The following is an 18,685-nucleotide window of genomic DNA, read 5'->3' on the forward strand; positions in this document are numbered from 1 at the left end:
CGTTCAAGGGCCTGTCTGGGCCATCCAATTTTTGGGCCTATGACGGGACAAACCGGACTCTTGAATTGTGTCTGATTTGGCTCATAAACCCCACTACGTATACCCAATGGAGGGTTATGATTGTTTTATTGGGACTACTGTGACCAGGATGCATTGTGTGTATGACGTAGTTCACTGGAACATTGAAATTGTAAATCACCTGTATGATTCACAGAGGTCGGAAGTGCCGCCATACCCGTGATCAAGACTGATTGTCGAAACGCGTTGGGGAGGCAACTTGTGGTTTTATGCTGCCAAATTTCATTAAAGGAGATTGTTACCAGTTTGGGTGTGCTGCCTATTGCTCCTCGGGGCCTTGTGGGGAGCAGTTTGGGAAATAATTTACACGGCACAGCCCAGTGCCGGCAGAGGCGGCACCACCTTTAAAAGGACACCGGGCTGCCTGCCGAATGCAAAACGGGTGGTCCGTGTCACCGTGGATTTCCACGTTCAAGGGCCTGTCTGGGCCATCCAATTTTTGGGCCTATGACGGGACAAACCGGACTCTTGAATTGTGTCTGATTTGGCTCATAAACCCCACTATGTATACCCAATGGAGGGTTATGATTGTTTTATTGGGACTACTGTGACCAGGATGCATTGCGTGTATGACGTAGTTCACTGGAACATTGAAATTGAAAATCACCTGTATGATTCACAGAAGTCGGAAGTGCCGCCATACCCGTGATCAAGACTGATTGTCGAAACGCGTTGGGGAGGCAACTTGTGGTTTTATACTGCCAAATTTCATTAAAGGAGATTGTTACCAGTTTGGGTGTGCCGCCTATTGCTCCTCGGGGCCTTGTGGGGAGCAGTTTGGGAAATATATATATATATATACATATATATATATATATATATATATATGTATATATATATATACATATATATATATATATATATATATATATATCCATCATTAAAAGTTGCCCTTTATGGAGACGCCACTCGTGGGGATTAACACCTTTTTAATGAAGACCACAGTGCAAACAGGATCACACACACCAATTCGAAATTCCTGAAGCCTGACGCGTTTCAAACATTGCTGTCCTTGTTCACAGGCAGGGAAAGAAAGAGCAACAGCAGCGTTTGTGGACACACCTGTTAAGCATTTACCAAGTCCTGCCACAGTGGGCGGTGCCACACGGCATGCTGGTACTTGTTGTCCCACAAATGTTCCTCCCAAGTGGGTTCTGCTACACTTCTAAATAACCTCCAATGTCTTACCCAAGTGGGTCGATTTGGTGCCAGAAAACTGGGTGTGCTGCATACCAAGTCATTCAAAACGGCCCTCCCCACACCTATAGCGCTGAAAGTTCAAGCTGCCAGGATTTGCTTCTGAGCAGTAGGGTGTAGGAAGGTGGAATCTGACTACATGGTTGCCGACACTTTTTTCCTGATGTTTTGATAGGTTTTGACTTAGTTTGGCTGGGAACCTGCTATTCAGGTCCCCAGCCTAGCTGCTTCGTCTCTAAATTGATTCCATGTACCTTAGGTACGTCACAGATTGGATTCTGAGGTGCCCTTATAAGTCCCTAGTATATGGTATACTATGCACCCAGGGCATAGGTACCCCAGAGGCCTACCAGGGGCTGAAGCATGTATTATGCCACCCTTGGAAAGCCCTCCAAAATGACACCACAGGTCTGCTACTGCAGCCTGTGTAAGGTAGTGCATGCACCCCTTACTGAGATATAGGTTCACTATATCTCACCTATCACTGCACCTGGGGGCATATTATTAAGCCAGGCGATAAAATTATCGCCGCTTTAGCGGCAGAAAAGTGCCGCTAAAACGGTGATAATGGGCTTGAAAATATGCTCTATGGAATTCCAATTGAAGCCCATATTAGACGTCCTTCACATTTAACATGGGCTTCAATTGGAATTCCATAGAGCATATTATAAAGCCCATTATCACTGTTTTAGCGGCACTTTTTGCCGCTAAAGCGGCGATAATTTTATCGCCCGGCTTGATAATATGCCCCATAGAAACCTATCAGTCACCCCTATGGCAGCCCTTAGCAATCCTGAAGGCAGGGTGCTTGGTTATATGTGAGAGGGTGCCCAGGCATGAGCTGAGCCCCTCTGCAGCCTTCGGAATCTCTTCTCCGGGGTTGTCAGTAGTGCAGCCTGACCATATACTCTTAAGTGCATTATAACTAAAACGGTTAATGCTAACTTTGGACTGACTGCACGGAAACATGTTGTGTTTGGTGTCAAACACCTTAGAATCATACCCCCACATCAATAACTGATGAGAGAATATGATCCCACTCTTCTAGAGGGACAGACATGACAGCACCTGTATACCCGGTACCAACTTGACAGAGCCCTGGCATCACAAAATGGATGCTGCAGCCACAGACACGGGTCTGGCCTCCTGCTGCTGACCGAAACTCCGGCAGGGGAGGCCTAGATGATAGGTTTCCTGTCATAGGGAGGTGTAACCACCTCCCAGACAAACTGATGTGTATTGGGGCTGGGTGGGAGCACTCTCAGAGTGCTTTGAAGTCCTGCTGTGGGGGCACATCTGGTGTCCCTGTGCATAGTCCAGCTCAATTCGGTTCAGGGGCTTCCATCCCCTGCTCTGGCGCAAAATAGGACAAAGGAAATGGGTGTAGCCACCCCTTTTTCCAAACCCTCCCATAGGTGGGTCCCCTGAGTTAGTCCAATCCCTTCCTTAGGTATAAGTAAGGAGCCCCTGGCAACAGGACTTTAAATATCCCTGGATGAAACAACTGAATCCTGGAACTTCGACGCTCTACTCAAGATTAGAGGACTGAAGAAATCTCCCTTGGGGTCAAGGAGTGACTCCCCTGCTTGGCAGGCACCAACTAAGCAATTGCCGGTCTGCATCTCCAAAGCTCCCGCCGGACGCCGAAGACTTTGCAACACAGGAAGAGGATTTCCAGACTTCTCAGAGGCCGACCCGAGTCCCCAGCAAAGCTGAGACCCGAAGCCCTCGTGAGTAACGTGGAACTGGAACTCCTGGTCACCGTGCACATTTGCAAGTGCCTTGACTTCTCGACGTCTCTTGAAGTCGTGCTTTGGGTTACCTGTAGCCCCCTCCTCAAGCAGAGAATCCACTGAAGATTGTTGGCCTAGTCACCCCGAGTGACCCGTGGGCCGCCATTTTGTGATTCCTCTTGAGGCCCCTTCGCGATCCCTAGTCTGTCGACTGGTGGGTCCCTGTGAAGGCAACTTTGATTTTCCCGGGCTTCCCTGGTTGCTCCAGACGTTCCCTGACTCCCCACCAAGTGGTGAGTTCCTCAGACCTTGCTGGTCTGCACCGAAGCATCTTTCTCCTTTCTGCGTGGGTTGCTGTTGCCAAGGCTTGTTGTGTCCAATCCGGGCACCGATGCTGCAGCACTCGACATCTTTCGTGGGACAGCTCGAATCCAGCTCCTGGTTGTCCTCGACACCTCCTGGTCCTCGTGGCTGAAGAGTAAAGCTTCACCTCCTTCACCTGAAATCACCCAACAACGGTGGGCATTCGCCTATTGTGTCCCTGGTCACTGGTTAGTGACCCAGACTCTGTCCCCTCTGTTTTCAGGTTCTTCTCGACTTCTATCCAGGCTTGGATCTCTTCGGACACTTCGCATCTTCCCGGCAGCAGCACTTCTTTGTCAGCTCCCATTGGGGTTCTCAGCGATTCTACAGGCTCTAGGCCTTGTGTCTAGTTAAGTCGTGGTTCTTATAACACTATTTTAGTATATGGTTTGGTTTGCCCCTAGGGCCTGACGTGTATTTGTGCTATTTTACTGTAATATTTGAAGTGTAACTTATGTGTTTGGACCTCTAGCCTCATAAAGAGACTAGTAGGGTGTGTTTAGAAATAAATATATATACTATTGATATATATATATATATATATATATTACCTACTGGCGGTCGCCAGTAGGTAGTTATAGTTAGGACCCTGTTTCCATAGGAAATCCGCAACATTCTATTTGGAATAACTTTGGCGCCGGTCGACGAATCCTCGCGAACTTTTCAAAATAGGTGGGGCGCTACGCTCCGCTCCTACCCTGAAAGTCTCGGGGGGATTCGTCAAGCAGGGGCCGAGCAAAAAGGGGGGTCCCAAAACGCGTTTTCCCCATGCATTTTTCCATAGGACCTTTAGACACAGCTACTGCCCGAACGGCTGAACAGAATTACTTGAAATTTGGCAGAGAGGTAGCCATAAGGTCAAGGAAGTGCCTTTTGCAGGTCTGGTGTAAATATGTTCAGTATTTCCTGAGAAAATAGCATTTAAAAGCATATATATATGTGGGCGGAGCCTAACCACACATCTCATCCTGAGATCTGATTGGCTGTCAGCACTTCATCCAAGAAGTGTTGGCAGCCATCTTGGGACCAATATACATGATAGCACCTCATTAAAAAGCATTGCAGTTAATAGAAGGTTTTAAGACTTTAGTTACATTATAAATCATTTGTTGATGGTACCATACTCATTTTAGGAATTGTGGTATGTTCTAAGGTGATTTCACCATGTGAAAAAGCCTTCTGCTGGGATATCATGATTGAGAGAAAAATATTTTCTCATGCTTTTACCACAGAGGTTTGGAAGGTGATCTATAGGCTAAACTGAGAGCTTATTTTCTGTAAATTCACATTATCTTTCTCAGTCATGTGAGAATGAAGTCTGACATTCTCAGTAAAACATGTACATCCAACAAGGGCAGAGACTGTCAGTTGATTCCTTTGTGTTCTACTGCAGCTTCCCAGAGTGTTCCAAAGAACTACTAGAGCGCTAACAGTCCTACTTATGATAAACGTATGGCACACCTGAAGCCATCTTGCTTGGATTAAAGTGGTAACTCTTAAAACATTTAATTTAAAAAGGAACAAAATGAGGGGGTTCATTTTTCCATAAAAAGTATGAATAGTGCTGCAGAAAGAAAAATTAGGGCACATTTTGAGTGACTTCTCAAATCCTCTTCTATTTCATTAAAAAATTCTGACATGCAGACTGAAACATGCACTTTCAATACCAGCAGCAGTTTTCCCTGGTGAGCAGTAGCTTTACTACAGTGATCTAATGAGCAAAAAGAGTGCTAACATTCTGAATTTATGGCAAATGTGTGACACATCTGAGTGCCTTCTTGATGGAATCAAAGTAAAAAACTGAAAGTATTTCCTACTGAGGAGACTGCAGTAAATGAGGAAATTAGGAAACTTCATAACAAATAAGTCTCCCAAGATGGCCACCAGAGACAAAAGAGCCCAAATGTAGCCCAAATATCACCCAGATGTAGCCCAAGTATAGCCCAATGACAGAATGTCCCAGAATGTTCTTAAAAACAACTAGAGCGCTTACTGTCTTCATTATGACAAAAGTATGGCACACCTGAAGCCATCTTGATTGGAATAAACTGGTAACACTTAAAACATTTAATTTAAAAAGGAACACAATGAGGAGGTTCATTTTGCCATAGAAATTATGATTAATGCTGAAGAAAGAAAATGAGGGCACATTTTGAGTGACTTCTCAAATCCTCTTCTATTTCATTAAAAAATTCTGACATGCAGACTGAAACATGCACTTTTAATACCAGGAGCAGACTTCCATGGTGCAGTAGTTTTACTACAGTGATCTAATGAGCAACTAGAGTGCTAACATTCAGAATTTATGGCAAATGTGTGACATATCTGAATACCTTCATGATGGAATCAAAGTAAAAAACTGAAAGCATTTCCTACTGAGGAGACTGCAGTACATGAGGAAATTAGGAAACTTCATAACAAATAAATCTCCCAAGATGGCCACCGGAGACAAAAGAGCCCAAATGTAGCCCAAAATCACCCAGATGTAGCCCAAATATAGCCCAATGACAGAAGTGTGCAAAACACTTATTATTTTGTGTTTTTGCAGTGTTATATAGTGCAGACTTGTCAGGTATTGGAGTGCTTTACATGAGCATTGGTTACATCACACAAGAACAAATTCATTTTGGTTGTAGACATGGGGAGACTAAGTGATTTGACCAGAATCACAGAATGTCGAGCTGAAGCAGAAACTTCAACCTGGTTCCCCAGTTGCAAAGTCTGCAGTTCTGGAAGTAACACCACATCCTCTCCCCTAAGTGCAACATTTAATCAAGTGGTCAACTGGATAAAAAAACATAAAGATAACAAATAATTTAAAAGTGCTTTGTCGCTATTTGAAAACTCAGAAAATATGTCCTTATTTTAGTCTTTTAGAGCACTAACCATAATTTTGATGCCAATAAGACCCTCTCATATATGTAATTTCTAAAGGAAATGCTCTAGGTATTACAGTTTTGTTTACATCAAGATGATGTCAGGCGTTCCACACTTTTGTAATAAATATAGAATGTTAGCAATCTAGTTGTTCATTAGGATACTGTTGAGAGGCAGAGGCCAGGGGCACGGACTCTGAAAATTGAAGGCAGGTAGGAGGGTGCAAAGGCAACAATTTAACCACACTGAGCAGGCAGGAAGGGCCGTGGAAGCACAACAGACTATGGAGGGCAGTGGAAAGGGGGGCAGGGGCAACAAACCAACAATACAGGACTTGCAAGAGAGGCTGTTGGAGGGAAGATCTATTACGGGTCAAGGAAGCTAGGGGCGGTCCCCAGATCCCCGGGAGCCACGACAGAACTGAGCAGGAGAGTGAGTCAGGGACAAAAGGGGCACCTTAATTTGAGCCGGGGTGCCTAGGAACGGTTGCTCCAAAAATGAAGAAAACAGACATATGAGACATGGAATTGGAGGCAGAATACAATGGCAGTTTAATGAGAAGATGCAACTTCAAAGAAACCGCAGAATAGAGACATAAAGTACAAAATACAGAATCCAGATAATCATACAGCTGTCATAATATTCTCTGTATCTCAATTAATGTACTGACAGAGAGAGAGAGAAAACACATCTATAAATGCATCATGAGAAACAAGTTACACCAAGGAAAATGTTACCTAGGAGCACTCACGTTTACTCTTAGAGCAAGCATTCCTGCAATTACAATACAAAATCTTTTAAATGCAAAAGTAAAGAGAACAATGGTTAAACATAACATGACATTTCATATAGGTAAAATAGAATAAGATACTTCAAGCAAAGCAGAGCAAGACATTTTAAGCAAAGGAAGACAAGAGCTCCCAGCTCTTGGGGAAAACCTGCACTGCCTGTTAACCTACATACAGACGGCGAGGTAGTCCGTCGATATCTGTGGGTGCTCCCTTTTTATATCATTTTGTGGGCTCCTTTGCACGCTACATCTACCTACGTATGCTACCCAAAAGCTTCGTCTGCAGATTTTACCAGACATTTCGTCATTTACCCACTTAATGCTGACAATGGACTGGGTGAAAAGGTCAGTCTCTCAGGCCAATCGCTTATCGTAAGTTCCATAGAGCAAGCAGAAAATAATGGGTATTGTACGGGAATTCAATATATTCATGTATAAAATCTCCTCAGTTCTCCTAACTTGACGCTCTGCGGTTGCCTCTTCCTTAAAAGCGGGAAACCTGCCCAGGAAGCAAGTACCAGTCCAGGATGCAGCCTACTGTATGTCGACAGCTTCAGGGGGATGTTGAACATTGATACCGAGCACGGAGCACTCGGGTAGGGTGGGGGCTACTAGTTTGGATAAGAAGGCCTCGCAGACCTGCCTTCAGACTGCTATACACTAAAATTGCAGAGCTATGGTCAATTTAACAAAGAGGCCTACATATTGAACAGAAGGGCCTACACAGGGGTTTTATGCTGGCTGAGTGGTAAGGATGTCTCAGGATAATTATATAGCAACACAGGACCCGCTGGTCAATTTAATACGGCCTACAAATGCAGCTGGCAGGGCAAGGACAAGGGTCTCATACTTCAGGTGTGGACAGAACGGGCCAGGGGCCCCCTGTGATACAAAATCTACCCTCCTTCAAGGCTGTGGCAATGTAATAGACCATTGTGGGCAGAAGGAAGAGGCAATGGTAGTACAACCATACATGCCAACAGACCCGATTCAGCTAGGAAACGTCCAATATTTTTAAGCTCAAATGGGCTTTATTTGATCTGTCTCCTGTCTACAATATCCTCTTTTTCAATGTAACTCAAAGGGGAAAATCAATACCCCAGTTTTTTTCAAAATCTCCCTCTTACCAAGTTCAAAATGTTCGCAAGTATGGTACATTGGATCATGGAAGGAAATGGGATAGGGACATGGACTTGGATAACAGAGGACAGGAGGGACATGGAGAGGTGCACCAAACTGCCCCTGCAGGGCAGGCATCAGGGTTTGCAGCAGCACAATACACCACACAGGGCATGCAGGACGGGAGTGCAGCACAACAATCCATAGAAAGCAAGAGGGAGGGGACAGGACCATGCACATGGACAACAGAGAACAGAGGGGCAAGAGGCAATGGTAGCTAGCTGACCATAATGGACAGACAGGAGAGAAAGCTGCAGCATAACAGACCATAAAGGGCAGGAGGGACGGATCAGGGGCATTACAATGGAACAGACAAGCCAGGAGGGAGGGAGTAGGGCTGGGGGCAAGGGGGCAGGGCAGGAGCAGCAAGATAGCCATGGAGGTCAGGCAGGATGGGAACTAGAAGCAAGACACACCATGAAGAGCAACAGTGAGACTGTGATGGCATACACACAGACCATGGAGGGAAGGTGGGAGGGGGTCAGGGGCAGCTAACTGACCACACAGGGAAGGTGGGAGGGGCCATGGCAGCACAGAAGACCATGCATGGCAAGTGGGAGGGTTAGTGGCAGCACAATGGCTATGATGGGCAAGAAGGAGGGTGGAGGGGCATGCACAAAGGACGATGGAGGATAGAAGGGAGGGTCAGGACCTGTGCACAGACAAGAAAGTTCAGGGGAAGGGACCTCACAACAGACCACACGGGGCAGGCAGGAGGAGCAGTTGCAGCACAACAGACCAGGGAGGGCAGAAGGGTGTGGCAGTACAATGGACCATGTAGGACAGGAGGAAGAGGATAGGGGCATGGCATGTGGACAGGCAGGGTGGAGGTGGCAGGGACAGGTTACAGTCATCTGACAATGCTAGGCAGGTGGGAGGGGAGTGGCAGCTCAACAGAACACTCAGAGTAGATAGGAGTGGCAGGTCCATGGGACATGGTGGGCAAAAAGGATGGAGCAGGGGCATGCACAAAGACATCGGAGGGCAGGGGGAAGGAGAATAGGGGCAGCAAGCTAAGCACAGAGTTTAAGCAGGAGGTCAATGATGGGGCATAGAATTGGGCAATGGAGGGCAGGAGGAGTGGACTGGTACATCATACTAAATTGAGGGCAGTGGCAGCACATCAGACCATGCATGGCAGGAGGGAGGAGGCTAGTCCATGGATTCACACAACAGAGGATAGGGAGGAAGGGGATGGGGCAGCAAGCTAACTGTTCAGAGAAGGCGGGTAATAGGAACTTTATTGTTTTTAAAACATTGTGTCTGTGCGAACTACTTAAAATATGAACAAGTATGCAGCATAATCTCACTTTTATTCAGGAAGAAGAGGACGTTTGTGACTGTGACTCCGGGCTCACTTGGCAGAAACACCCCCTGACCCTCCACCCCCTATCGCAAAATGTAATGCCCGTGAAAAGGGTAGGTGAACACAGTGTTATATAGAACATAGTCCTGAGAGCACGATTGAAAATGAAAACTAGATATAGTGTATGGTATAAACTATGCACCAAAAAGTGTGATATAAGATGAACCGGGCGTGAAATATAATATGCAATACATTGTGCGCAATGACAGATTCATTGGAGAGCGCGAGATAGCACAGGCACTAGCGCGTGCTATGCGATATGCGCCTTGGAGTGTAATATGCACAGGGCAGTGTTGTGTAACCTAACTAGTCTCTAAAGTTGTAATATAAAATATGTGCTGGGGAGTGTAACGTTGCATATGCACTGTGACAAAGATATGGATCCCAGATTGTAATATGTATGGCATAGCACTGTGCGTTATAACATAGGCATCGAGAAAGGCACGTTAGATGGGGCAATATAACCCGTGCGAAGACAAGTGTGGCATGACATATTCACGGGGTGGTGTTACAGTGCACATGGGCTAGAGAGTGTCATAGCATATGCACTAGCTAGTGGAATACAACACAGAGGTGTGTGGCACTCGGCAGGCAATGGTGGGTGTAACACAGCATTGGGCTCTGTCAGGAGCACGCCGTGAATCTCAAGTGATGTTCGTCCCCTTTCCAGAGAGTAAAATAAAAAGTATTACACATCCGGCAGTGGATGTGTGTTTTATTAACCGTGAGGGGGGTTTCTTGCATAGTTTTGGTCGAATTTTTGTCGAATCCCCTTTGAATGGCTTGGTGTGCATGTGTATTAAATGTGCCCGTCAATAGCTACCCATGTTTGTATAAATAAACGACAAGGGTGTCTACCAGGATTAGGCACGGTAGAGCATCAGACATGTCAGAGCTTCACTAGTGGTGTAAATACATTCCACGTGGATTCATTGCATGCATAGTCGCCTTTTAATGAATATCACGCAAATCGTCATGGTGATAGGTGCGTACGGTTTGTCCAGCATGTCCTAGGTGTGTCTATAAATATATATTTTTTAAAAATAATAAAAAACAGTGGCCGGCCCTGGGGATTGGGGTCAAAAAAATATAATTAGGAGATTGGCCCTGGGGGATGGGGTCATCAGGGCCAATAAATTAGAATAAGAAGGGGAACCAAACAGCCCCCCTTCTTAAAAAACTAAAATAAATAAAAGACTGGCATCGTGCCGGAGGCCATGCCCCCTCCGTGCAGCACTCTGCAAACGCGCCCCCAACAGGCATCTCCAGTATGCGCCAGGTGTTCTGAGGCCAAGCCCCTTTTTACACCTCTCTGCAACGCAGCTCTGTGGCCCTTACTGGAGGTACCTAGTGGTCTAGTTTGACTCTAGGGACCCTTAGGATTCAAGGGGACTTAATCTCTCAACTTAGAACAGCCACAGGGCGCGTTTACACAGTGGTGAAGGGAGGGGACGGGGCCTGAGGTGACGTGTGCAAACACGCACTATGGCACGTTTTAAATTGGGGATATAATTTCCCTTCAATACTGAGGGCCCCTGGGGGCTAACTAGCCCACCAAGTGCTTCCAGTAAGCGCCACTGAGCTGCATTGCAGAGAGGTGGTCCAGGCCGTGCCACTTTTTACACCTCTCTGCAACGCAGCTCTGTGGCACTTACTGGAGGTACCTAGTGGGCTAGTTGGACCCTAGGGACCCTCAGGATTCAAATGAACTTAATCTCCCAACTAAAAATGGACACAGGGCGTGTTTACACAGTGGTGAATGGAGGGGACGGGGCCTGAGTTAACGTGTGCAAAAACGCCCTGTGGCCTGTTTTAAGAGGTAGTTTTAATCCCCATGCCCTATTATATACTAGGGGCTTACAGAGGAGGTCATGCTAATCACAGGGGGACCCCAACGCATAATGTTCCCTAGTGTATGTAGGTGTTTTCACTGTATTCTAAGTGTCTTTTAACATAGCACTGGCTCTAGGACTGGTTAGTCAGACTCAGTTACCACCAGTATCCGTCTGAAAAAGTTGAGGGTACAGGATGATTTTGCAACAAGGCTTCTTTCTGCTCTTCTTTTTGTTCTTTCTGCACGTTATCCTTCTTCCTGCACTTATCTTCGTATTTGAGGACTTCTGTTGCTTCTTTCTGCACTTCTTTTGTTTCTTTCTGTGCATTTTTTCTTCTTTCTTCACATGTCCTATCTCTGTAGGCATAGTTAGAAATTAGCATTTAAAAAACCTTTGAAATTCACAGAAAAAACCATAGGTTTCAGGCACGTTATAGTTAGGAATTAGCATTTAAAAAACCGCAGAAATTCACTGAAAAAACCATAGGTTTCAGGGGTGTTATAGTTAGCTGGACTTTTCACTTGTACAAAACCATTGAAATTCCCCCGTTATAGTTAGTTCAGCTAACTATAACTCGCGCGCCCGCAATGCACTGCTGATGACGTCACATATTACATCACTCATGACATGGTCAGTGACATCACTCATGACATCACTGATGACATCTCAAATGACATCACTGATGACATCACTGATGACATCATCCTTGTGATAGAGTGGCAGACCTCCTCTCACCCTAATATAACCTTTGATACACACATTCAAAAATAGAGACTAAAATTTTCAAAACAATGGACATACCAATACCAGTTACAACAACCTCTTCAGTAATTCTAAGATCCACATACACATCCACTCATTCACCAACAGTCCTATACAGTCACTCATACATGTACTCACTCATCATATGTACTCATACACCTATACATCCTGTTACACAATGCCACTCATCCATAGAGTTACTCACACACATAGTCACTCATGCTAATAAAGAATCAAACATCCATTTACTTGCATATACAGTTATACACACACCACCACACTTACTTCTACAGAAACTTACACATACTTAGTCTTTTAAACAATCACTTATAGAAACACATACTTATTCATACAGGAACTCTTTCAATCTCTCACTCTCACATATACTCACTTATATACAACAATAGTCACATATACTAGTTTAAAACATATGTAGTTACTCATAAAGACACTATTGAGACAGTCATTCACTCACTAACACACCCATACACACACTCATCCACCCATACAGTCCTGCACACATGCTGTGTTCAACACATACAAACAGTGAGTCACTCATTCATGCACCTATGCACTACGTAATACCCCCCACCGAACCATGCAGACACTCAGACTGATACTCAAAAAACCAACTAATAACCTATATAGACACCCATGTAGCTACTCACCAACCCATGCAGCCACTTATACACAAAGTGAGAGACTGATACAGATATTTACATATTTAAACATTACTCACTAAGCCATGTATTCACTATGATACACTTAATCAGTCAGTTACACAATCAATTTTTCAAAAACAAATCATCCATTTAGACACTTATATACCCATTTATTATTCCATCGACCTTGAGATATACATATATAAAACATATTTAATTTTCAGAAAAACACACATTCACTGGATAATGTCATCAGTGATGTCATCAGTGATGTCATTTGAGATGTCATCAGTGATGTCATGAGTGATGTCACTGACCATGTCATGAGTGATGTAATATGTGACGTCATCAGCAGTGCATTGCGGGCGCGCGAGTTATAGTTAGCTGAACTAACTATAACGGGGGAATTTCAATGGTTTTGTACAAGTGAAAAGTCCAGCTAACTATAACACCCCTGAAACCTATGGTTTTTTCAGTGAATATATATATATATATATATATATATATATATATATATATATATATATATATTAAAGCTCCAAAGTTCCCCCAGCCGGCGAAGGTGCACTCCGGGGTCAGCAATGCCTCGTAGTTGCCACAAGCGCGAAAGTAGCGGCCAGACACGTTTCGCTATAATAGCTTTTTCAGAGGCCGTTTCTCTCCGTATCTCGGCAATGTGTGCAGTTCCACATATACAGTATTGCCGCCTCCTGATAGGCTGGCGCTCAAAAGAGCTTGATGCAATCTCCCACAGGATTGTGGGACATGTAGTACTGCAATATCTTCCCTGGATGGGTGCCGATAACTGAGGTCCACTAATGCCCGCCCTAGATGGGCCTTAAGCGCTGGGGTAATCTTCATTCCGGCACTGGCCCCCTCGAACACAGCCGGATATGATTCACAGCTCTCGACCCGCTCCTCTCATGCGGTGGTGCACCCTCCGTGGCAGGGCCTGCCATGTAATATTAAAGCTCCAAAGTTCGCCCAGCTGGCGAAGGTGCACTCCGGGGTCAGCAATGCCTCGCAGTTGCCACAGCGCAAAAGTAGCGGCCTGACGCGTTTCGCTATAATAGCTTCTTCAGAGGCTGTTTCTCTCCGTATCTCGGCAATGTGTGCAGTTCCACATATACAATATTGCCGAATCCTGACCCCAGAGCTTAAGGCCCATCTAGGGCGGGCATTAGTGGACCTCAGTTATCGGCACCCATCCAGGGAAGATATTGCAGTATTACATGTCCCACAATCCTGTGGGGGATTGCATCAAGCTCTTTTGAGCGCCAGCCTATCAGGAGGCGGCAATACTGTATATGTGGAAATGCACACATTGCCGAGATACGGAGAGAAACGGCCTCTAAGAAGCTATTATAGCGAAACGCGTCAGGCGCTACTTTTGCGCTGTGGCAACTACGAGGCATTGCTGACCCTGGAGTGCACCTTCGCCAGCTGGGCGAACTTTGGAGCTTTAATATTACGTTGCAGGCCCTGCCACGGAGGGTGCACCACCGCATGAGAGGAGCGGGTCGAGAGCTGTGAATCATATCCGGCTGTGTTCGAGGGGGCCAGTGCCGGAATGAAGATTACCCCAGCGCTTAAGGCCAATCTAGGGCGGGCATTAGTGGACCTCAGTTATCGGCACCCATCCAGGGAAGATATTGCAGTTCTACATGTCCCACAATCCTGTGGGGGATTGCATCAAGCTCTTTTGAGCTCAGCCTATCAGGAGGCGGCAATACTGTATATGTGGAACTGCACACATTGCCGAGATACGGAGAGAAACGGCCTCTGAAGAAGCTATTATAGCGAAGCGCGTCAGGCCGCAACTTTTACGCTGTGCCAACTACGAGGCATTGCTGACCCCGGAGTGCACCTTCGCCAGCTGGGCGAAATTTGGAGCTTCAATATATATATATATATATATATATATATATATATATATATATATATCCCACACTTGCAGTCTCGAAAAAATCCGTATCAACGGAGAATAGAAACCACGCAGATCCAAAGTAAGGCACAATTGTTGTTAATTTATTTCAAAGCCGAGTCTTCACAAATCTGACGTGTTTCGGGCATCCGCCCTTGCTCACAGACAGTCAGTTAAATAAAATGAGCCCATTTTATACATTGAGGCTTCCAATTGGCTGCATTTTTTTCACCATCTTTTTTACACCATGTGACATTTAGAAAGTGAAGACATACTACTCAGAGTTAGATAGTCTGTTTTCCAAACAATTTCATATCAGACCACGTTGTACATGATTGATAAATAAATAACAGGTTAAAATCCATAATCATCAGGCTCAAGTCAAATATTCAATTTGTATCAATTCTGACAAAATAATTACGCAAAACATATGTAAATATGCATAGTTGTTTGGCATAAAGTGCATATAATCCATAGTCAGTGTTGTAATAGTATCCAATCTCAATTGACTGTGCAAATAACGCAATAAAGTGCAAATATTATAGATTAAAATTCATTATATCACTAATTTATAAAAACTAGTACAAAAAACTTATTTTACATTGTGCAAATTACGCAGAGATATAAACACAAAAAATTGTGCAAATAATGCAATATTGTCAATAATACAATTATTTTAAGATATGGATACCAAACCATGGAGGTCAAAATAAGATACGCCTAAAAGCATGAAATGCAATTGGCAATGTTTAAGTAATAATATTGTTTTATTAAAACGCCTGAATGTTTAAATTCTAAAATATTATAAAACTAAACATTGTGAGTGAACTCACTGTTATTAATTTTATGGTCTGAACAGACATATCACAGAGTCTATGTCAAATAAGTGAAGTGAAAAAAACACATTCATGTATCCCTGAATCATGTAATTAAAACACACAGGGAAAAATAAAATGTGAATATAAAGAAAAAATGGGAACAATAGTGGAAATTCATAATATATTTACGTGGAAGCAGGCAGGGCAATACACTCTAAGGAAATCTAGCCATACATAATACATAATAGAATGTTAAAGAAACACATGTAAATCCTCCGTTGTATTAAGCCCATTCGGGAATCTGCTATCTAGTTTTAAAATAAATTCCGATTCTAATCTTCTAAGCATTTTGTCACGGTCACCACCTCTCTTGATTTTAGGAACCGAGGCGATTACAAAATAATTGAGGCATTGTAGATTATTGTTGTGACAAACCTTAAAATGCCTCGCCACCGGATACGATGCATCATTATTTACAATGGCACGTAAATGCTGAAGAATTCTAACATGTACTGGTTGCCGGGTGCTCCCGACATATCTGAGATCACAAGTACAAGTTAGTACATAGATAGCAAATTCAGTTTTGCAAGTAAAAGATCCACGTATGTCAAATGGATCTGGGCTGAATGGTGTGCAATATTGGTTGGTGTTTATTCCAAATTTGCACGTTCTACATGTGGAGCAGCGCTTGAACCCCGGCCGGGATTTCAACCACTCTTCTTGTTTTCTAAGCTCAGGAAAATCATGGCAAATATGGGTTCTTAAAGAGGGTCCCCTCCGGTATGTAATTGTTGGCCCATCCGGTAATCTTGGTTTTAAGACCAAATCAGTTTTTAATATCGGCCACCGTTCTTGAATAATGGACCTGATTTGTCTCGCCTGTTTGCTATAGGCTATAATAAGCCTGGGGGTTTGGCTGTTATTTGCAGAATCACTATCAACAGAAATATTAGATGTTGATAAAAATAGTGATTCACGAGTTCTGGCTTCTGTTTTAAGAACTGCCTCCCTCAAGATTGATTCCCTATAACCCCTTTGTCTGAACCTTTCCAGAGCTTCAGTTGTACAGATTTTAAGATCATTGGCTTCACTACAGATCCGTTTGAGCCTCAATAATTCTCCAAACGGAATATTATCAATCACATGTCTAGGATGCGCACTGCTGGCATGAAGAGTATTATTGCCAGCAGTGCTTTTTCGATAAAGTTTAGTAGCCAAATGATTCTGATGCACAAACACTTTAACATCTAAAAATTCAGCTTCACACTCACTGATGGAAGAGGTGAATCTAAGATTTTGCTGATTAATATTGAGGGAAGTAACAAAATTGGTCGCACTGGCAATATCACCACGCCATAAGATAAAAACATCATCAATAAATCGCATCCAAAGTACCACATGCTCATTGTAAACATCATGATGTGTTAGCCTGAGGACATGCTCCTCCCACCAGCCTACATGCAAACATGCATAGCTGGGAGAGAAGCATGCCCCCATCGCCACACCACGCTTCTGAATGTAAATGTCATTGCCAAATAAGAAAAAGTTGTTATTAAGGCACCAACTGGTAAGTTCCATCAATAATTTGTTATGGTTATAACAATTAATGGGCCTCTTGCCTAGGAAAAATTCCAAAGCTTTAAGCCCAGATGCATGGTCAATACTTGTATAAAGCGACTCGATATCTAAGGTAATAAATAGCATATCGTCTCTCCAACCAGCATTCTTGATTTTACCAATGAAGTCCCCAGTGTCTCTGATGTAAGTGGGAAGACCTTTCACCAAATCCTGCAGGAAGTAATCGATATATTCAGTCACCAATGAAATTCCCCCGTTATAGTTAGTTCAGATAACTATAACTCGCGCGCCCGCAATCCACTGCTCATGACGTCACATATTACATCACTCATGACATGGTCAGTGGCATCACTCATGACATCACTGATGACATCATCCTTGTGATAGAGTGGCGGTCGCGCGAGTTATAGTTATCTGAACTAACTATAACGGGGAAATTTCATTGGTTTTTTACAAGTGAAATGTCCAGCTAACTATAACATGTGTGAAACCTATGGTTTTTTAAGTGAATTTGCAAGGTTTTTTAAATGCTAATTCCTAACTATAACGTGTGTGAAACCTATGGTTTTTAAGTGAATTTGTAAGGTTTTTTAAATGCTAAGTTATGTATGTATTATTATATTTTTTATATATATATATTTTTTTTTAAGGTATTTCTCTGTGCGCGCACCCCGCGATTTTTTGAAAAAAAAAAATGTTTTTTTCACCCTTCGGGGTCCTTCAGGGACCCCCTGACAAAGACTAGGGGGTCAGGAACCCTATACCCTGCCCCCTTTTCACGTTCTCCACCTTTCTTTTTCACTGTCACACACAAAACACACAAAATGGCGGCCAACACTTCCTGATTTCGACCGATTCGAACGTTGACTGACATGTAACCACCAATCAGAATTACGCTCGCGCACGTTAAGGTGCGCGCACGGTGCGTGCACGGTGCGCGCAGGGTGCGCGCCTATAGATATGTATGTACATTTAACTGCAATTTTCTCAGGAACTACTGAACAGATTGACTCCATATATGCTAAAGGCACATCCCTGACCTGAGGACTACCTCTTTGCCAAATTTCAAGTAATTCTGTTCAGCCGTTCGGGATGTTCTTTCGACTAAAGATCCTATGGGAAAATGCATGGGGAAAATGCGTTTTGGGACCCCCCTTTTTTCTCAGCTCCCGCTTGACGAATCACCCCGAGACTTTCAGGGTAGGAGCTGAGCAGAGCACCGCATTAGTTTTGAAAGTTTCGCGAGGATTCGACAACCGGCGCCAAAGTTATTCAAAATAGAATTTTCAGATTTCCTATGGAAACTCGGTCCTAACTATAACTATCTACTGGCGACCGCCAGTAGATAATATATATATATATATATATATTCACTGAAAAAACCATAGGTTTCACACACGTTATAGTTAGGAATTAGCATTTAAAAAACCTTGCAAATTCCCTTAAAAAACCATAGGTTTCACACATGTTATAGTTAGCTGGGCATTTCCCTCGTAAAAAACCAATGAAATTCCCCTGTTATA

This window comes from Triturus cristatus, chromosome 4_1 (genome assembly GCF_964204655.1).
Source record: "Triturus cristatus chromosome 4_1, aTriCri1.1, whole genome shotgun sequence".
Classification (NCBI taxonomy): domain Eukaryota; kingdom Metazoa; phylum Chordata; class Amphibia; order Caudata; family Salamandridae; genus Triturus; species Triturus cristatus.